Source organism: Mauremys mutica, chromosome 11 (genome assembly GCF_020497125.1).
Source record: "Mauremys mutica isolate MM-2020 ecotype Southern chromosome 11, ASM2049712v1, whole genome shotgun sequence".
Classification (NCBI taxonomy): domain Eukaryota; kingdom Metazoa; phylum Chordata; order Testudines; family Geoemydidae; genus Mauremys; species Mauremys mutica.
Genome location: NC_059082.1, coordinates 76,461,556 through 76,484,002, shown reverse-complemented (window position 1 = coordinate 76,484,002; position 22,447 = coordinate 76,461,556). Strand labels below are relative to the sequence as shown.

Sequence of the window (22,447 nt, the reverse complement as noted above, 5' to 3'; positions counted from 1 at the left end):
GGTTTCCCATGTCCGTTATGAAAGTAAAAAAAATTGCTTGAGCCCTGGCACCTATTTCATTACAAATTAAGCGCTGTAGAAAACCCATTAGAGCTCACACAGACTATATCAAAGACGTCCACCCTTTTCATCTGTTTATACTACTGATATCATCATGATGTCTGTGAGTGCACTTGTTACTGATCACATTCTACATGCCATTTTTGCCCAAATTTTTCAGAACAGTAACAAATTCCTCAGTTGTCTGAATTGCACTAAATCAAGAGAATGTTGATTGGCTAGTTTAGTGGTTAAATGATTAGATGGTTAGCATATTACATTGCAAAAGACCCAAGGAAGATTCTTGATACTGGTATTATTCCCTGAGCAGCCAGGGCAAGATTTGCTGACATCAATGGGGCTCTGCACCGGTGCAAAGGTCCACCCATGGGGATCTGATTGCAGGACGAGGACCTATGAGAGTTTATAATTTGTTTTATCTTTCCACATAGTCCAGATTTTAACATGGCAGCTTCCTAAGTTTCTCACTGAAACTGTTCACTCTTTCATCCACTTGCCCATGGACAGAAAAAATAAAATGTCAAAAGTCCTAAATGCTTTAAAAAACAATAAAAATCAAAGAAGCCACGTCTCTGATGACAAAAAGGCAGCTTTAGCTACATGTTTCTGAAAATCATCTGCACTTTACATAAGTGATTCACCAAGGAAAATCAATCATTGGATAAGCAATGTGTCAGTCAAAGCCATCCACAGAAAACCCACCTCCAGCTCCCTGAAGAAATTTAGTTACATCTAAACGCTTTTCATACATGAAAATGTCACATAACCCCACTTCAGACACTGTAATTTATGAACATGAATCCATTTATTAAAGGGTGAGGGAAAGGTTATGCAAATATGTTTAGAAAATTGTACTAACAGCTGCTTTTTGTTAGCTGAAAAAAACCCCCATTGTTCAATACAAAAGGCACGTAGGTACAGCATTTTAAGCTCAAGGTCAACATTTGCTGTATTCTATTTATATATGAAACATCTTTTGGGATCCAGATTGCTACCTTGCTCCCAAAGGTCTGTTGTTTCTGATCCTTTTCATAATGGGAACAGAACTGAAAAACAAGAGCTACCCCACAGCCTAACTGAAACAAGCATATGGAATGACTTGTCAGAATAATATTTTAAGAAATAGGTTACTAGGGGCCTGAGGTCCACCCCATATGGTTTGAAGTTCCCCATTCCCCTCATCAAACCAGTCTACTTCCCTCTTCTCTTCCACAAAGAAATAAAATCTTTAATAAGTTGTGCAGGTCACAGAGATCCAGAAGCAAATAAAAATCTTTCATTTACATATTTAGTGTACTATAAAACTTAAAAGCAGGGCAGAACCATAAACAGATCAGAATAATTTATCCAATGTAAATAAATGCCCCCGTCCCCTACATTTTTAAGCACAGAAGTTCTTCCAAATGTGATGCTTTCCCTACGCAGCCTTTGTGATTACCAAACTTTTGGATATTTTATATTATAAGGTCGCCTCAGACCTCAGTCAGGAGGAAAATATAGTGTGCTGTATTTCCACTGTAGCAAGAACAAAACAACTGTGCATACATAGAACATTCAAAAATGGTAAAGACTAAGCCAGCTAAACAAAGCCTACAAACATATTCATTCAAAAATAATTCCACAGATGGATAAGCATTTAATTTTCTGAAGTCAGAATAAAATAGCCTCTCTTTTGAAAGATGGAATGGGGTTTTGTATCTATTTATATACAGTATATAAATGCATACTACAAGAATACTGCAAGTACAGTAAAAAGAAAGCTAAGGGGAAGTTATTACTCAGGGCTCTTTGTTGTTATTTCTGTAATACGGGAAGTGTCAGCATTGTTACGAATCAATTGTTAGATGCCCTTACTTGCCCAGTACAGTGGCTGCTTGCATTAATGTACTGATTATCTTCTATCTGGTGCTCCCAGATAAGACTGGGGTTCGGGAGCACAATGTCTCTTGGATCCCATATTGGCTTTTTACCCTCAAGGGAACAGATGGGTAATTGTTTTTAGCAATATGAATGGTGAACACCCCTCACTGCATATGGCAGTTGCTTCAATAGAAGAAAATGGAAGCTTGTGGCTGTGGAAAATTCGTGTCTCCCTTCCCACTCATCACCCACCCGTGCAAACCTCTACTTTGTGCTGTTTCTTGTTTGAAGTTGTTATATCACAATGACTGTAGGGTGTCACAACATCGGTGCAGATAAATAGGAAAATCTTAGGAGTGAAAGACAGATCAAATAAAGTGAAAATGTATGTATTTCTTTCCTGTCTACCCCAGCTATCTTAAAAAGGAATAAATTTGCTCCTAGATTGTAGAAACATAGTGCTCAGCTAGTACAAGACAGTTTGAGATATGGCCCCAGGTTATCTATTTAAAACTAACTGGTCTTGTAGTCAGCCAGTCTGTGACACAGCTAAGATTTTTCTTTTAGTCAACATAATTCTAAAGCAAATCTAAAGGGGGTTAATACCAACACTACAATTTTACTATCTAGGGGGAAAAAATAGGGCAGAACCTTCTCACATCAGCAAGAGAAATAGAAAAGTGCAACAGGGGTCCTCTGAAAACAAAACATACCCCTCCACCACTATATCCATAAATTGTTAAGTTTACATATTCTAGATAGATAAACAGATAGACAGACATGTTAGTGAAAGGAGAGAGGGTCACTTTCACACATACAAAATGACTTTCAGACATGGATTAAAATTATGTCAGGTAGTTGAAACGAATCTGAAAGCCCTAAGTAGAAATAAACAGGTAATTGGTTTCTGCTGATTGGCAAACAGAATTCTCTGTCAGAAGGCCTGTCAGACAGCTGTTTTCCCCTTTCTGCTTTTTGACTTCTGTCCTCTTTTGATTTTGCTATTAGTTCTACAAATTCTGAGCAGCCATAACTGTCTGTGACAAAAGGAAACACTAAGTGAATAGATCACACACATGAAAAACTGGCCATCTTTACAGATTCTTAGAAGCACTCCCCAGAGGGAGAGATGCAGTTGATCAGAAGCTGGCAAAGCCAAAGTGATTACTAAGGTGAGTTTTAAATGGGTCCAGGGGATTTTGGTTAATTCAAGATCCCAATATTTTTTTTTCATATGGTGTGGGTTTAGGACAATAAAATGTGTCATATATTTAGCCACAAATCCCTCAGAAAATCCGAACACCGCCCTCCCCCGTGCCAAAACAAAACAGAAACCAACTAACCCAGGGGGGAAAAAAAATCCAGCAAAACAAGGTCTAAGACTTATATAAAAGAAGCCTAAGACTGTTTGTCTGGAGTATTTTTGATGATGTTAAAGTTTTGCTTTTTCAATAGTTCTTTCAAGAAATAATCCCGAAGTACTGTTGATCCTAAAAGAAAATGAAAATCAATGAATTTTCTCGTCTTATTTTTGAAAAAAACCCTTGGGATTTCATTTTACTGTTTTATGGTGGCTTTACAATGTTGCCTATAGTGGTGTACATATCAAAATTCTCCTTCCTGTGCTATTTCATTCTATATTACTGGTTTCCCAGATGACTAAAAGAGCCTTATTTCACCAGCACTGATGTAGACTTGATTTTTTATGTTCTTATTTGTTCACTACTTAGGCTTTGGTCCTGGAAGCAGTGACATGTTTAATTTTTTAAGTCAGTTGGACTACTTATGTGCACAAGCGTTTGCAGGACTAAGGCCTCGAGCATTTCTCTGGGCTTCCTATTCTGGGGGGTGCACAGAGGTTTTTGGGTGCTTTGAACAAAATCTGAAACTGCTGCCCCCCCCCACCATCCTTCCAAACAATTACCACTGAGGGGTGGCCTCAGGAAGATTGCGGGGTGACTGAACTGGAGCGTGAGCCCCTCCCCACACTCACCCTGCAGGGGCAGCTCCTGTCCTGCAGGGCTGGGCCCAGCTCCCCACTCCAGGCCTGGTTCATGGGCTTGCAGCACCATTCAGGTTTGGCCTGGCTGCCCCTCCTTGTGACTCTGTGCAATAGGTCACAGTGCCACTCGATTTGAGTGCCCTCTCAATTGGGCAGGGGGGAAGCAAATCTGTCACTTTGCTCCTCCCACATGGCGGTTTTCAGCAGTTTTAGGTTCATAACTAATTGAATAGTGGCTAGAGTAGCACTAGCTTCATTCCTGATGGAAATTATGATGAACCTTCTATATCTGACATTGGACCATACAACAAGTGTCTTTGAAATCAGAGCGGGTGGCTGAACCTAATAAAGGCAGGTTCAGTTTTAAAATTGTACATTTTACAAAGAATTGCAAACAGAGTGTCCCTTTTTCTTACCCACAAAATGTCAAAAAATATTAAGTTTACAATTAATAGTGGTAACTAATATTAAAGACAAAAGAAAACACGTCACTGAAAAAGGCCTATTTCTCTTCGCTCCCAGAGGAACCTGGCACAGCCGACTTTGTCATGAAAAATCCTTTACAACAAACATTTCAAACACCAAGAATTTTTCTGCCCTTTCATATTTAGATCTATGGGTAGGAATACATAAAATGTAAAATGGAGCAAGGAAGTGAAGCTAAACATTTTAAATAGCTAATTTCATTCTGCATAAAACCTTTGCTCCTACTATTAGAAAGTTAAAATTTATCACCAGAGGAAAAACATAATAAGTCAAATGTGCTCTTGGAAAATACAGCGTGAGCAACATGTAAAGGAGGCAACAACAGATAAAAGTCTGTCCTCTCCTCTTTACTGAGTCATCTCAACCCCTGCATGGGCCGCATGCATGTAGCGGATAGGAAACTGAGGTTTCCCTCTCTGAGCTTCTTACACATTTTCCCATTGGAGGAAGAAGCAGGGTTTCTTCCCCCCATACCAGCAGATAACCAAGATCCATACTGATTTTGTGGCTCTGAAGATGCCCCATGCATCTATGTTGTTTCTCATTCCCCAGATTCCCTTTTTACCACAATGTTCAATTGAAAGAATTATTAATGCTGCAAGGCAGTCTGGATTAAATGCAGTTGCATGCTGCCTGAAAGCACTAAGCCGGACAGTTCCTCATGGTGTCTCTGGCCAACAATGATTGGCTTGGAAAAAAATTAGTCAGTGTTATTCTCCCCAAGCTCCACCACACATGATGTCAAAATAAGAATAAAAGAAGTGGTTCATACCTTTCAAAGCTATTTCACGCTGCCTGCAGACTCAGGCACACATCATTGCATTGATTTATACTTAGTTTGAAAGTTACCTTCATAACTATATGGGTTAGAGACTCTTAAGTGAAAACTTAGATTATGGAATACAATATGGGAGAATAAAAAAAAAAGTAACGTCTTAGTGAGCCACTGCAAGGCAGCCCAATTTGGCTCTTAATGGCCAAGGACAAATAACATCTCTTGCCCTCAGTGACAACTCTTCTAAACACTAGCTTAGGACTTGTGCATAGAAAATGATCAGACTCCAAGCTGCTCTCTTGACAGCTCTCCAATCTACGTCCTAGCTGCTTCAGCTCCCAGAGATCATTGTAACTTGTAGTAGGTCTTCAGGCATAACAAATCAACTTGGGTGAAGTGAGCAGCCAGGTAAAATGCCATTGCTTTCATTCACTCTTGAATGCTGCCACTATCAACAACCCCTTGGTCAGTACTCATGGTGCAGCTGTGATTTAGGTTGGTAGGGCTGGAGATTCTTCTTTGGTGAAATAGAAACACTGCTGGAAATGCGTGGTTAGAGATGTCACATGGATAAATACATGTGTCTGAAAGGTCAGCTGATACTAAGATATCTCTGAGTGGATGATCATGAACAAAGATTTTTTAGATTATATCAGGAAATGGCTTTTGAGGACATACAGCACTGGTTCAGCTTCTTGAGACTGAGGGTCAGTCTGTTTTCCCTAGTCACTTGGATACCACTACTCTGAGTTTGGAACTGGAACAACAGTGCTTATGGAGCTTAAGTGAGAAATGGTATCACAAATCCTGGAGCACTTGAAGGGATTTTTGGGAAAGGAAGATGACATCCCCCTGGGAATGGGGGAATCAAGGAAACTGAATTCTGTTCAGTTACTTCTGTGAATTTGGTGACAGATTCCCATATGTCCCAGAAGAAACCAAGGTCTTTCTAGAGGAAGGGGAAGTATGAATGCAGGCAAGTCAGAAATAGTTTTGAGTCTCTTGGGGTCCACACTGGGAGCATCTTTTGAAGGAAGATCCTCAACAAGACCAACTATATACCTCTTCTCCTAGAGATATTGTATGTAGGGGTGGCTCAATGGGACTCAAATCCCCTAGATTTGAAAGAGAGAGGATTTGGTTCTCTGACATCTCTTTGACGGCTTGATTCAACCTACCCTGAAACTCCGTTAAATGCTGGGAATACTATCCTAAAATTGGTCAAGATTCTCCTCAACCAGGGCTAAAGCCACAGAGCCCTGCTGTCCATTGAGTTATTTATTAGCCAGACCCTTGGCTGACAGTTTTAGTCCGTCCTGACTTGCATCACTGATTTCCCACCTGTTTACATTTAGATAGCATTTTTGAGTTTCCTTGATCTGCTTGACAGATAACGAGCAATGTCATGAATGTTGGAGAGCCACTGAATGAGGTGCCTAGCTGCATACAGATAGTGTGTGCTACTGAATCTCAGAAGAACTCCAGTCCTTAATGAACCTTCCTGATTCTGAGCAAGGGAGGTTAGAAGCTACCCTACCTTGCACAGTCTCTGTTGTCTCCTAGTCTCAGTGATTAATCGGGGGCAAAGGGAGGAGCCTGGGCCCACCCTCTACTCCAGGCTCCAGCCCAGGGACCCTAGTAGTATCAGCTATGGTAGCTGACTTTTTAGAAACAGGACATGTACAATTCCCTGGGCCACTTCCCCACAGCAGCCCCCACTTCCTCAAGATCCACTTCACCCTTACCTCAGGGCCTCCTTCCTTGTGCCTGATATGGTTTGTACTGCTCAGTCTCTCCAACAGTACGGCTTTCTCCTACAGCTCCTGACACACGCACTTCACTAACTGGGAGGCTTTTAACTAGTTCCAGCCAGCCCTTGATTGGCTTCAGGTGTCTCAATCAACCTAGCTATCTCCACTGCTTTCTAGAAAGATCTTAATTGGCCCCAGGTGTCTTGATTAACCTGGAGCAACTGCCATTTGATTACCATGGTACCACGGATTTGTTTAGCCTGGGGCTAACATACCTGTTCCTCACTACTTTACTATAGCCATCTGGCCTTTCCCCATCACACTATAGAAATATGACAGCTCCTGCCAATAACAACTTGAGCAATGAACAGGTTGCTATATAATACATTGTTTATACACCACTGACTGCAATTTCTATACAGAAAATTTAATAGACCCCTTTTCCCCTCAGGAAGTTCATGTGGCCAGGGATTTACTGCTGCATTATTCCTTATGACCTGACTTATTTATCATGTCAATCATACTAATGATATGTCAGCATTATCGCAGTTCTGAAGCTTTTGTTTTTAAAAACGTTTTCAGTGCTCCTACTCAACACTATAACAACATATGACCGAAAAGTTATCAGTGGCATTGATTCCACACAACCATAGGGCTGAGAAGCTACTTTGAGAGCCAAAGCACCCAGGAATAGCTGCATTTCTTTTCTTTACTTCAACCCTTTGTGTTAATAGATAGATTTACACTGCAACTGCAATTAAGACAATAAGAAAAAAAATAAAATAGTGACTGTCAACCCACAGAGGCATTGTCAAGGGTCAAATCAAGAGGCTGGAACTTGTAGGTCCTGACCTACTTGAGTGTATACCGTTGTCTTCTTTGCATCACCAGGCAGATGTTTAAAATTACAACTGCTACATATAGTGAGATTGCAAAGCCTGAAATACAAGAGAAGAGGGCTATTTATTGGAGAGACTGCGCTTCCCCTCCAAACAAAAAGCTTTGCCACATACGCAAGAGAGGGGAAAAATAAAACATGTAGAAGGAATTAGAGTAACTACTGGAATTAAAATATCATGGCAGTGTGTGTGAAAGATCATTACCGATTACTGTACAAAGTTATGGACTCAGCCGTTCAGATGGAGCCACACTCACAATATGGTTCTGAATGAAACACTATAAAATGCATCAAGTTATGAGTCAGAGGGCTTAAAGAAAGAAAAATAGTTAACAGTGGGAATTTAGTCTAGGAATACAGAGCAACCTCCTGTACTCAAGCACAAGGCAGTATCTGTGCATGCACTCAGGTTTGAAAATCTGGTTTTCAGACCGCAAACTACTTGATGGTCCAGATCTTCAGCCAGGCCCAATTTCTTTGACTTCAAAAGGGCTAAATCAATTCACTCCAGCAGAAGATCTGGTCCCATGTATTCCTTAATCTTTATTCAACTCCAGTCACACTGACTGTATTCAATAAATAATAACAGTAATTCAAAATTAGGGATTTTTCCTCCAAATGAGTGAAACCTGGCACATATGAGCTTTGCTCAATGTGCAGTTAACAAGCAGGTCTGATGGGTTTTGAAGAAAATCTTGTTTGACTGGAGTCATCCTTGGGCTAATTTTGGCCACAACTGCATGCTTCATGGGAGAAGAAGTCCAAAGGGGAAAAACTGGTGGAAATCCATAAGAGTGTATTTGTGGCACAAAGGATTACCCTTAGGATGCAGCACAAAGAATAATACCAGTAATAATTTGTGCACAGCATTGCAGAGCTTATTTTAAGGTTTAAGTATGTTCAGAATAATACATAAAAGGAGATAAAACCTCGGGGCCTATACTGTACCCCAATTCTGTGGCCATGGGAAATACTGTCTAATCAATGGATGACTGCAGAAATGCCTTTAAATCTGGCATCAATGAGCAAATTCTTCCTCCTTACTTAAATTCCACTCCATACGTAACCGCATGCTGTCCCTCCTTTTGTTTGTTTTGGAGATGCTCACTAATGCGTCAATAAGCAATAATAACGGTATGGTAAGAAGCAGGAGATTTTATGTTTTAAAATCATTCGTTTTTCTTCCAAAAAGCCTCAGGTCCCCTAAGGAGCCCACAGTACCATACACTGGCACTCTTCAGTCTTCTCATCTTTTATTTAAAAAGCTTAATTGAGAGTTGAGAAAGTTGAAAACATACATCTAAGCTATTTAAATAAAAGATTAAAAACAGTTCTTGTACTCTGCAACAGTGGAATGTGCAGGCACACTTCCTCATTGCAGGAGTAATGCAGCAGAATCTATAAAATACAGCTGTACCCTCACTAATGCAGCAACAGAAATTGGTTCTGAAGTGCCACAGAACTCCAGAGGCCTCACTAAAACTCAATAATACACAGTTTTAGCTAGTAACTTAGGGCCAAACTGAGGACAGCAAAGGGGCAAGGGGCAGTCAGGGAGCCAGTTATAGCTCCCTGATTTTCTGTCTAGCCATGCCCTCAGATACTGGCTAGAAGAGCCTGGGTAGCACAGCAATGGTCCCCAAGGGATCATTCACCACCTGAGGACAGGGGGAGACCAGTGTTCTTTAGCCATGCCTCTTCTCCCTTCTGAAACACCCTGAGAGCTGTGGGAAGACTGGAATGGGAGGCAGTTATGCCAGTCCTATGCCCACTGTGGGACTCCATCTCGCTAGGGGAAAGTCTATGCAATCTGTCTATGCTTCCTTTGCTCTACCTGAGCAGGGAAAAGGGAGCAGAATGGGTGGGGAATCTGTGTGATACTTTTTAGAAAGTTCTAAATAAAATATATGTTCTCACTGTCAGGTCAGTGGAACATTACCGTTGCCCACAAGAAGTGTGACATATGGCTTGAGATGCAAAAATTACATATAGGATACACAAAAAGCAGCAAAAGGTTTGACAGCTTAGTTCATATAACATTGGGTCTGAATAGGATTTCCTGGTGGTTTAAACAACATGAACCCACATGAAAAAAATGATAAAATGGTAAAAAATGATTTAAATCCTCAAAAAGCAAAGACATTAGCCAATCAGATTGCACGGATCATTTGTCAATATTCCATCTAGCTTTTAATTACCCAACAGACTGTAATAGCTCTTATGGAGCCATTACACTCTATCGTGTCAATTTGGCTGCTACAAATGCACATCGCTCGTCCTCAGGCTAAAAATCATTCTGAAATTACAGCATTGTTGTAAAAGGTTGCTGGGTGTTCACAGCAGCAGGGTTTTGAACTTCTATGCTTTAGAATTTTTTTTTTAATTTTCCTTTTTATAAACAGCAAATAAATTAGATGCTGTTATGGAGCAATTGAAAACCTTTCAGTTTTTAGATCTAAGAAATGTGAGTTGTAGAAGCATGAAAATTCCCTTAAATTGGCAAACTTCTGTTGGTACTCTCTGTCACAACTTCATAGTTTATCTGTGTCCATATACACACTCCATTCAATGCATGTTATTTTTATGTAGGCTCTTTCATATAAAGCATCATAAAATATTTTAGAAAGAGATCAAAACCCTTTAGAGAAATAGGTATATACACTGCAAGCCAAAACAACAAGGAGATAGGAGTAGAAGAAAAAGATAAATTCAAAGCATTAACTACTGCGGATGAGCTGTCTTGGATACTAATTACATTCAGAGGTGAAGGGAAGAATATAGGAACGTGAGAAGGAAACGGTAGATGAGATTTAGTCTAAATCACAGCCTAAAATAATGAGAACTCTTTATAGGTGAGATCTGTGGAGAATGAGTGACTCAATGACTTATGACTCGGAGGGAGGGAGAAAGAGTTGCATATACATAGGACACCCTGTTTCACCTGTGCATCCTAAACTATGGAACTATTTATTACATCTATATGTCCCCACCTGCGTTCTCTGTTTCACTCCATCTGTGACCCTTATCTTTGTATATCTCCCCTCATCCCTTTCTGCCATCATCCCTCCCCCTTCTATATCTGTCTCCCTAGGCCTAATCAATCACTTGCTTAATTGGAAGTCAATGGCTTTACACCTATTTATGCTGGTGGTGAATGTCAGCCTTGCTTCCCTCTCCCCCTTCCCCCACCAATATACTTCTCCCTGTACTATTTATTGTTATGGATTTTTAAAATGAGGTATCTGTATTCTAGGCAGGTGCACAACTACAAGTATTACAAAAAGAAATAAAACAATAAATGACAAGTCCATAGTACTTCTGCCATTTTCCTGGTCTCTTACTCCATTGTGATTTTCTTCCCCCAACACACTCTTCTTTCCGTCTCACTGAATTAAGTAAATTCATCTTATATTGCAAGGTTTGGAAATCAATAATTCTGACATCAAATCAGAGCTGACTGTATTGCAGACTTACAGAGATACTTCTCATGTAAGTCTTCCCTTGGTTCTATCCATTTATACCCTATAAAAAAATGGAATACATTGAACTTCAAGACTGTGTATATGAGGTTGGACTATATAATATCTACTATGCAGCCAAACTCTAAACAATTTTTTACAAACATAAGAAAGGTGGCAATATCAGAAAATTATAATTACAATGTAGCAAAATAATTAATTATCATATAAAATGTTAACTTACAACCTGCCACTGTGTAATCCAGGGGAGACTCTGTATGGTGTTTGAAATACCAAAAAGGTTACAATCTGTCCTGAGATTGAAAAATAAAATATGTAAGCTGTACAGCAAAGGAACCAAAGATAGCAAACACTTCCTCGTAGGCTTTCCCTCTTTCAGAGATCTGAGAGCTCAATATATCTCCAAACCCTTACTTATCACGCAGAAAAAAATATAACCAGAGACAAACTATTATACTCAATAGTATCCTGTAATCTTCATGCTCTTCAATTTAAGTGCAACCAATGAAACATTTTTTTTGAACTAACTGCACGTTTGCTGAAAAACCATGGATAAACGCAAAATGTGGTTACCGCTTTTGTTTTCTGGACAAGACTGTTGCCATGTTGTGATACAAAGTTTTCACATCATCAAATGTTGATATTTTAGGATTTTTTTGCTGATACAGGACAGTTGCATCAAAATTTGGATTGTTTAATAAATAATAATAAAGCTTTTCAATACAGGTGCTTTCCTGTGCCTCAGAACTAAACATGTACAATTTGCAAGATCCTCAAGAGCCAATTATTTATTTTTGGGAATGTTAACTCTCTTCTTGAAATGTTAACTTTAATATTTATATTTTAGTAAACTCTTTGGCACATCCTTAAGAAAAAAACAAAACAGCAAAACATTAGGGCTAATTACTTCATCATGGATGGGGCATAGCAAATCATTTTAGACCTCTGTTGCTCCTTATCTTTGCAAAGATTTGCATTTGGTGTCAGTAACTCAGTTTGTGAGTAGTTAATAGTTTGGGTATTATTCTATAGTAATGGTCCAAAACACTATAGCTTACTACACAGATATTACATTATTTTTGGATCAGTACTAAAATCTAGTACTATTTAATTAATTGAATACAATTTTTTGTTTCATTTTCTAGAATGCTAATATTTAAGGCTCCCAAAGAAAATTGGGAAGTAGGCCCCCACTGAGGAAGTAGGCCCCCACTGAGATCCAGATCCTCAGATGTGTTATATTCCAGCAAACTTGACCCACATGTTTATTAGTTCACCATTATTATATTGCTCAAAGACATCAATATGAAAATATAAATAAATCAATCAGGGTTTCTCCCTCTACCAATATGGAAAAACGTGACACCAGGCACAGAGGAAAGCTGATCAAAGATAAAATTATTAATTATTTTTTAGGAGCCCGTCATGGGCCAGGACCCCAGTGCACTAGCTGCTGTACAAATGCGGAACAAAAAGATGGTCCCTCTGCCCATTTAAGTATAAGACAAAAGCCAACAGATGGATAGACAGACAGGGGAGTACAAGGAAACAGTGATGCAATATTGGTCAGCACGATGGCAGTGCTCTTAGCATATCAGCAACCTAACCATTGTCAAGACTTTGGTAGGCATGATGGCACAGGAGAATTTTAAGGAGGGTTTTGAAGGAGGATGATGAGTTAGGTTTGTGGATGTTTACAGAGAGCTCCTCCCAAATGTGAGGGGCAGCATGGGAGAAAGCGTTAAGGCACTTGTTAGAAAATTAAACAAGCAGGCAATGGAGGCTGCCATCTCGGCCAGTTAGAGGGGACAGTCGACATCTTGACAGCAAATGACAGTACAGGTAGGGTTGAGATAGACCATGAAGGGCCTTGAAAGTAAAGACAAGCAGTTTGATGCTATAGAGAAGGAGAAGCCAGTGGAGAGATGCAAAGAGAAGGGTGATTTGATCAAAGCAATGGGCTAGGAAAACATTTGCAGCAGCATTCTGAATGGATGGATATGAGTGAGGCAAGACTGAATTTGTTAAGGTCAGAGAGAAGGCTATTGAAGTAATTGAGACATGAGTTTATGAGAACCTAGACAAGAATTTTAGCTGTGTGGATGGATAGGAAATGTGATGTGATGCAGACCAATTCTGCAAGATTTAGACATAGCCTGGATATGAGGACCAAGTAAAAAATGATGCCCAGTTTACAGGCCTCAGTGACAGGCAGGATGTTGGTGTTGTCCATAGTTATAGAGATTGAGAGACTATCACACAGTAACCTCAAGTGACCAAGAAAGGAGTTGGTGAGAAAGGAGCTTGGGAGTAAAGTTTAAGAGCTCTGTTTCACCCACATTGAACTTTAGCTGACCACTAGACATCCACTAGGAGATGTCAGAAAGCCAGGTCAAGATTTTTTATTACTAGTTGTGGTGCCCCTAAATTCATGGGTAATGGTGGCTTTTTAATGCACATAGGCTTCTGCAAAATTCCTGAGCATTCCCCCACCCCCTTCTCTATGACTGGCTGCACAGACAGAAAAACTGGGAGGAGAAATGAAGAAGAGATCCGAAAGATGCAATAGAGCAACTCTGTGGAGAGTTCTGAAAACCAGGAGAGCTATTTCAGACTGGATGCAAAAATGATTAAGAGCAAGGCATCAAAAGTGATACATGATCAGGGTGACATGGTACACACAGTACATGGCATACACACATTTATGTTATGTAAAAAATAAGGAATCAGACATTTATTTCCATAGCTTTGTATTTTAATGACCCTGTCTGGCTTTTATAACATGCAGATATATTACTAGCACAGTCAAATTCACTGGTAAATACAGAATGCCTTTGTAGGCACACAGCAATTTGGGTGCATCTAATTCTGCTTGAACAACATTTTTTATAAGAGACAGCCATGAGTAGACTATTGTCCTAGGGTAAGGCAACAGCACAGCAAGAGAGTCTATTCTGGGTTTTGTCTTTAAAAAAAAAAAAAAGAAAGAAAGAAAAAAAAATAACCCTGTGACACTGCACATGGGCTGCTGAACAGAAACACAAAGCACTGCACACTCCACAGAAAATCAAATGAAGACCGTTTGCTGATGCAGCACAGTGCCAAAGAACCATTCATATAGTTTGTCATTCCATTACAGCAAAGAAAGAAATAGTTCTTCCATCACTGTTTTCAAGAAAAATTAACACTTCTCTCAGATGCTTTTCAGTCTGTGAATGCATTTTATTCATTCGTGTGCACCTAGCCCTTATTTATTTGTAAATTTATGCTTTCCGTGTAACATATGTACACCACATGTATCACAGACCCTTCTAGGGGTACCAGCCTCCCATCAATAAATAAGACATAAGGGAAAAAGAAAAAAGTAAAGTTAGATCCCAGGATACAAGGAATGGCATCAATTCAACTACTGAGCATGAAAACATCCACAACTAATGCAATTGCTACAGTGTATTTAGGGCATTTCAGACGATCACTGTCCTGGGTAGTAACATCTCTTAGTAGTGAGTAGCACATATGATATGCAACATTATACTCTCTTATTACGCTTCTGCATTGTTTAGATACAAGTTGAGTTTAAAAGGCGCCGTCAAAGTTGGTAAAACAAAAATTTGACCTCCCTCAAAATAATAATTATCTCTTAATGTTCATGTAGCATTTCTCAAAATAGAGGTTGCAAAGCTTAACTCCCCTTGGTCCTCTACATATGTAAACAATAACAGTTTCTCTCTGCAATCATGGGGCTGTATGTGGCACTTTTCCTGTGACTGCCCGCTGGTGCCCCCAGAGGTGCTAGTATTCTGACACTGATTACTCTTCCCTGAAATGTTTTGAAGAGGTAGATTCTTATCCATTTCTACGCTTAGTAGTATCTAACAGCAGGAACAACTTTGAATAATGTCATTGGGTTAGAGGAAAGAATTCATTTACACCAAGCCATACTGCACATGTATATCTTCAACCCAAAACACAGCGGACACGTCACCTTTTGAGCTTACTAGTTTTGTGTAAGCTAGTTTTCAATTTAAGGAAAATGCAAGAGAGTTAATTCAGTGTTTCACTTTTTTTGCTAGATAAATGCTCCTAGATATCCTAACCATTTTCTTAATTTATTTTAATTTTAACAAGAAAAACATTAAACTTTTAATGTTTCAATGTGGCTTGATCACACCCTATACATATCAGTACAAGTCATGAAAAGCAGAATCCCAAATTTTCAATTATAAAGAAATTAATGATTTTAAAGGCTTTTGATGCTAATATAAAATTATGTCTGTCAAAAATTCTTGGCATTCTTCCCTCTGAGTCTGTACTGAACTAATGCCCTATAATGGCGTTAGTGACTTTCCGGGTAAAGAAGATCCCATTTTTGAGGTGGGATATAAAACTGAGATCTCCTGACTTAAATCCCACTGTATATTTTACAAGAGTACATTAACTCTGGCGTCCTGGCCACAGTCTAGTTACAGTAACTATATTCTATGCACCTAAAATTCTTCCTGTAAATTCTACTGGATACATAATCCTTTTTCAATTCATCCCCTAGACTCCCCTGAAGTTGGCTATGAACTGTTAAACAGCTGACAAATATCATTGCAAAAAAGAGCATTTAGCTGTAGCATTTAACATCAATGTAATTAACTATGTATCAGAGGGGTAGCCGTGTTAGTCTGTATCCACAAAAACAACGAGGAGTCTGGTAGCACCTTAAAAACTAACAGATTAATATGGGCATAAGCTTTTGTGGGTAAAACACCCACTTCTTCAGATGTCTGTAATTTTCACTCCATGCATCTGATGAAAAGGGTATTTTTACTCACAAATGCTTATGCCCCAATAAAGCTGTTAGTCTTTAATGTAATTCACTATACCCCCCTTTTTTAGCTGCCACATACAGAAAAACCTAATTAGGATAAGAAATATTAAAATGTTTAAAATGTTTCAACAACAACTTTGCCAAAAACCCACCGTTTTTGACTTCCTGGTCAAAAAGGCATTCAACAGCTTACAGGTTGAAGAACACTGTAGTTTCAATTATAACTGAACCAAAGTTCAATCTCTCCTCTCTTCCTTTTCATAAAACCAACACCTTAAAAGAATATTTCTGTGGTGCTTCATGTTCTGTAATTTTTCACTCATTCTCTAAATCTTAGAAAATGTACTGTAGATGGCCCCAGGAGCAAACACAGCAAAGATGAAGTAAAACTAGAAAAGGAGCTGTCTAGTTTAATCTATGAATGTTCATAGCAAGGGCTATGTGTAAGAATTTGTAAGCAGGATCTTCACCAATGATGGTGTTGAGGTTTCGCTGAAACTGGGATTCTGGACATCTGTAGGCTTTGTCACACAATGACTTGGGCTCATTTGTTGCTTTTCTGATTTGAGAATTCCCAAACATTTTGTTTCTCCCAAGTGTCCAAATACATATACTGTATATTTTTGTTTAGAAACCACCGTGGTTTAATAGCCACATATTTTTTGTGCATTCTGCAGTGGAAAGTACAATATACACTCACATATAAAGTGACCTAGCTCTAAAAATGTGACCAAAAATCTATCTAGGGCACAAATCACCATGTTATCTAGAAGGAAATTATCCTCCCCTGGGTTGCTGGCCAAAATGATGAAGGAAGGTGATAGATGGTAAGAGACCTTTGTGGGTTTGCAATCTAGCCCATCTCATCTGTGCAGGCCTTTCAGTCAGACATTTTCTACAGTTCTGTGTCTTTTTCTACCTCTGTCTTGCCTTGATTTTTACTCAGCAAAGTTCTTTGCTCTTCAGTTCTACTTCTGACCTGTGGTTTATTTAGCCCGCATGCTTCCTAAGGTCCTCATTGCTTTGTCTCTCACCCAGTGGCTTTTCCCTGGTCTGGTGTTCACTCTCTGTACCCTCTTACTAGCATCGTAAACAACACTAACCAACCTTCTCCAAACACAAAGGAAAACAGATCTATTATAATTTTAAGTGCTGTATTCCATTACTTCTTGTGAGACTGGAAACTTTGCAATCAGCCTCTAAACACTGTACTATGACTAGCGGAGATTTTGAAGTGTCACAGACTACAGTGCCATCAATATGTTGGTGACACCCAGGTCTACACAGCTCTTTCTTACTCAGCACAGTCGATGCTGTTGCCTTGCCCCCTTTTCTTTTTTTTAATTTTTTTTTTTAAGAGGAAACTTGGAACCTGGATGGAGGAAGTTAGCTTCAAATAAACCTGAGGAAGATGGAGGTTTGGGGAAAAGAAAGGACTTATATGAAGTGGCAGAAGCTAACACCCACCATCCAAGGTATCTGTATTGTAGTGAGCAGAACAGCACAAAGCCTTTGGGTCTTCTTGGATTAATCACTTCTGCTCCCTGCACACATGCGTACACACACACAAGCCAGAGAAACAGCCTACCATTTTCATTTAGAGACTGTGAGCTTTCCTCTAAGCTGATGATCGGGGGTGGGGGAGGCAGTTGTCCAGGGGCTCAGACAATTTAAAATAGCCCGGGGGCTCCTGGCCCTTTTAAATCGCCTGGATGGGCCGCAAGGCTCCCAAGTGTGTTAGACTGCTCCGGACTCCATGCGCTGGCGCGATTGGCCAGTGCAGACAGGCCCAGAAGTGACAGATTCATCACTTCCGCCCCAGGCCCCGCCTCCCCTAGATGGCCGTGGCCCTGGGGACTGGAATTTCTGTCGGTGGGCCTGCTTACTTTAATTCAATTTGGTCTATGAAGGGTTGGAAGAAAAAGTTATATGAAAACTCCAGCTGGTCCAGCACACTTCCTGAGTGTAGTGACCCAAAAGATTATTATACAGGTGCTCTGGAATCTACACTCACTCTTGAGCAAATAGCGGATTCACATCCAGGTGTTGGTTCTCATCTGTAGAGCTAGGAACCAGCAGGCTCTAGTTATTTCAATACTTCTCTGCAATCGACAGACATGCAAAGAGCCGGTTGCTAGTTAAACGGCATTCTCTGTTGAATGAGAATTGTACTGCATCGAAACCTACTGAGTTAGACTGGTGTAAACAATAGGAGAACCAGGCATGGGGGTATTTCTACAGCTCTGGGGCAAAACCTCTCAGCCTAGGTCAATAGACTCAGGCCAGTGAGGCTTATGCTAGTGCTCCAAAAATAGCTGCGCAGACCATGCTTGAAAGTTACAGTGCAGGCTGGAGCTAAGGATCTGAAGCCTAGGGAGGAAGTGAGCTTAAGCACGAGTTCAAGCCTGAACCCCAACTTCAAAGCACTGTTTAGACGTTTATTTTTAAGCACTAGTGTGAGCTCCACTAGCCTGAGTGTTGACTTGCTGTTATGGGCTGTACAGACATACCTGAAGCCAGAGATAGGTTTGCCAACTTTCTAATCGCACAAAACCGAACACCCTAGCCACGCCTCTTCCCTGAGGCCCCGCCTCCTTCCCCATCCCTTCCCTGAGACCCCATCTCCAATTCACTACATTCCCCCTCCCTCGGTGGCTCGTTCCCCCTGCCCCAGCCCAGTGACAGTGAGTGAGGGTGCGGGAGGGGGTGAGGGCTCTAAATGGGGGTGAGGGCTACAGCATGGGGCCAGAAATGAGGGGTTCAGGGTGCAGGAGGAGACTCCAGGCTGGGGCAGGGAGTTGGGGTGCAGGCTCCGGCTCAGGGTGCAGGCTCTGGGGAGGGGCTCGGGATGAGTGGTTTGGGGTGCAGGAGGGGGATCCAGGCTGGGGGGGCACTGAGGGATTTGGAATGTGGAAGGGGGCTGCAGGTTGAGGCAGGGGGTAAGGGCTCTGGGGTGGGGCTGGGGATGAGGAGGCTCTGCGTTGGGGGGGGCGCTCAAGGTTGGGGCATGTGCTTATCTTGGGCGGCTCCCGGTCAGTGGCACAGCAGGGCTAAGGCAGGCTCCCTGCCTCTCCTCGTTCCGTGTTGTGCCCCAGAAGCGGCCAGCAGCAGGTCCGGCTCCTAGGAGGGGGAGCCAGAAGGCTCTGCGCGCTGCTCTCGCCCGCAGCTCACATAGGGCATGGTTCCCAGCCAATGGGAGTGCAGAGCTGGTGCTCAGGGCGGGTGCAGAACATGGAGCCCCATGGTCCCCCTGCCTAGGAGCCGCACTTGCTGCTGGCTGGTTCCAGGTTGCAACGTAGTGGCAGGAGAGGTAGGGACTAGCCTGCCTTAGCCATGCAGCACCTCAACTGGACTTTTAATGGCCTGGTTGGCGGTGCTGACTGGAGCCGCCAGGGTCCCTTTTTGACCAGAACCGGACACCTGGCAACTCTAGCCAGAGACGACCCATGCCTGCCAATAGGGAGGGGGAGACTGAGGGCAGCCAGCTTTACCAGTCTTACTGAGCATGCTCAGTACTCACCAAGTAGCAAATCTGGAGGGCCACATGACCTCACATGCCTCCACCCACATGTTGCCTCTTCCTGAAGCATCCTGCCTATCTCACACGAGCCTTTTAGTTATTTTTCAGTACAGCATTTCTCACTTTTTATTTTGTTGTTTCCACTATCATGTTTGGCCTGTATATAAACATTACAACTATACTCATCAGGGACTTTGCTCAAGGCACCTCTTGAAGGCACAGTAGCGAAGCATATTCACTACAGGAGGATCGATTTGTTCTTCTTTAGCTGGCACAAAGGGAAGTATTAGATTGCAGCCCCACCCACGAAAATAACTCCCTCCTTAAATTGGTGACAGGCTGGATCACTGTGGTGTAACCCCGCTTATCCATTACAGGCTTCTGACCACATCTAACAGGTGACCATGGAATGGATATGGGGTTATGGTGCAATAGAAAGAAGCCTGTGAAAGGGGCATTCAGTAAACCATGTGATAATTTGACAAAATGGACATTCTCTATTTAAGAATGGCCTACAAGTGGAATAACAGGGATTCAGCAGGCTAGCAATCGGGGACATTGGCAGAGCTGTGTATGGGAAGAATGTTGATGTGCAAGATGCATGGCTCAAACCATGGTTATTAGTTTCTTGCTCCTGCATGTGCTATATTCACTCACCATATTTTATAATCACAAAACCCTGCATGTAAATCCCTGCAAGTCAAAGCGAAAACATACTCCCCTACATTGCATCACATTCTGTACCTATCCTGTTGTTTATTCACAACTGTAATTTGTTTGGGGTGTCCTCTTGGCACCGTTATGTTAGGGAGATTTATGTGAACAGTTCCTGTTAACCTTACTGGGAATTGCACCTATAAATTCTCTGGGCATTGACTCCTTTCTTTTCCCATTACCTAATTTCCAACATTTTATTCTTCAGTTTTATGTTATCTTCCCTATAATTCCAATTTATTGCTTAGATCCTGCCAAAAAAAGCCTCATTATGCACTAGCTGCATTTTCAGATAAATTGAGTGCCACGATGAACTAGTAATATTTGTTTCTCCTACATTTGTCGGGAACTAATCAAAATAAGCCAGTGATGGAAAAAATTGCAAAATGCATTAAAAATAAACTGCTGCTAATATCTGTTGAAAACATGCTGATTTTAATAAACATTCTCTTTGCCAGACAAATCACCTAAAATAGGTTGATTCTGTATCAACAAAAAAATAGTTGTTCCCAGCCTAAAAGCTAGGGGATTGTTATTAAGATTTGTCTGCTTCTTGTGCTATCTTAAGGAAGATAAGGCAAAAACCTATTCCACTTTTTCTCTTTAGCACTGTCTGTGATGTGCTGTTGTTTGATGCTCCAGCAGACACTAGGGACTGTAACATGGCCAAGGATCCTCTGAATGCCAACAATAAAGTATTTTACACCCGCAGTCAAGTCTGTGATCATATTCTTCCTTCAGTTACTCCTTTAATTGGTCATTAATGAAGTTGTTCAGGTGAAAGTGAATGTGGAAGTTGGCCCTGTGACATTAACACACAAAGTTGACCATGCCCATAAGAACTCTTGATGCACTGTGGAAAAGTTTAGTATGGTTAGAGTTGGCCTAACAAAAGGTATTTTGAAAGGGGCCTCTCTGAGCTTTTTATATTTTTCTTTGTGCCCCTCTAGATCAGGGTTCTGCCCCTGGCAGTAACCTACAATCTAGGTCTCCCCACCCAGGGGAACCCCCAACCCTCTATCCCCACCTTGCCTCAGTGGCTACTGCCAGTCTCCATCTAGCCCCCGCTCACTTGGGCAGACTGCAGTCTGTAAACCACTCATCATCGGCAAGGAGGGTTAGGACCTGCTGCCTTTGCCTGTCTCTGGGCTGCCCCCCTGCAGCCCCAGTACCTTTTTGGCCCTTTAAGCAAGGCCTGCAGCCTGGGGCTTTTCCTGGCTGGAGCTCCCCAGCTCCCTCTGCCCTTCCCCAGCACTGCTCCACCTCAGGTACCCTGCTCAGCTTCCCAGGCAGCCAGGTCCTTCTCTCTCAAAAAGCTAGAGAGAGAATCTTAGCTTCAGGCCCACTGCCATCTTATAAGGGCTAGCCGGGGCCCTGATTAAGCTGGCCACAGCTGTGGCTGCTTTCTCCATCAACCTACCTTTTCCCAGCTGCGGCCCTCTCCAGGGCTGCTTTAACCCCTTCAGGGCTGGAGCGGGGTGACCACCCCGCTGCAGGTTGGGAGAGGATAAGAAAGAACAAAATTCATGTGATCTAAGATACCACCTGTTCATCTTTCACTAAAAACAATCTCAATGTTAGTAGAACTTGTCTTTAAGTTTTGTCTCTATTTCCATTTCCTAATCCTTGCCGCGAGCTTTCATCTGACCAATGCTGATATGTGCTCTCCCCTCTCACCACTCACACTGCCTTATCCTTTACATTTTTGAGGACAAACTATTAGATACTCTAGAAAATAACGATCCTTGTATTTAGGAGCCAGTTTTAGTTAGTGGTAAGAGCATGGGACTGGAAATCAGAAAGTCTGAGTTCTAATCTTGGTTCTGCCACTGATGGTCACTGGATGACCTTGGGCAAGTCATTTCACCACTCTGTATCTCCATCTCCCCACTTGTAACATAAGGATAATTGGGATGATATGTACCTTTTTTTGTAAAGTGCTTTGAGACGCACTCATAAAAATCTCTATATAAGAACTAAGTATTATTATAATTATTAGTAATAGTAAAGTGCTTTGGGATCCTTGGATGAAAAGTGCTAAGTAAGTTCAAAGCAAACTTTAACTGTTTGAGATTTCAGATCACAT

At 41.3% G+C, this 22,447-nt stretch overlaps 1 protein-coding gene across 23 annotated transcripts in view; it reads right to left on the bottom strand.

Annotated features, from left to right (window-relative positions):
- Positions 1 to 22,447, bottom strand: part of SDK1 (sidekick cell adhesion molecule 1) — a 664,468-nt gene that overhangs the window by 210,604 nt on the left and 431,417 nt on the right. Inside the window, exon 1 of one of the 23 annotated variants that reach the window (XM_044979074.1) lies at positions 3,914 to 3,964. The exons of the other annotated variants lie outside the window; for them this stretch is intronic. The gene's annotated coding sequence lies outside the window, so the exon portion shown is untranslated. Of the gene's footprint in view, positions 1 to 3,913; positions 3,965 to 22,447 lie in introns of those variants that run through there. 23 annotated transcript variants of the gene reach the window in all.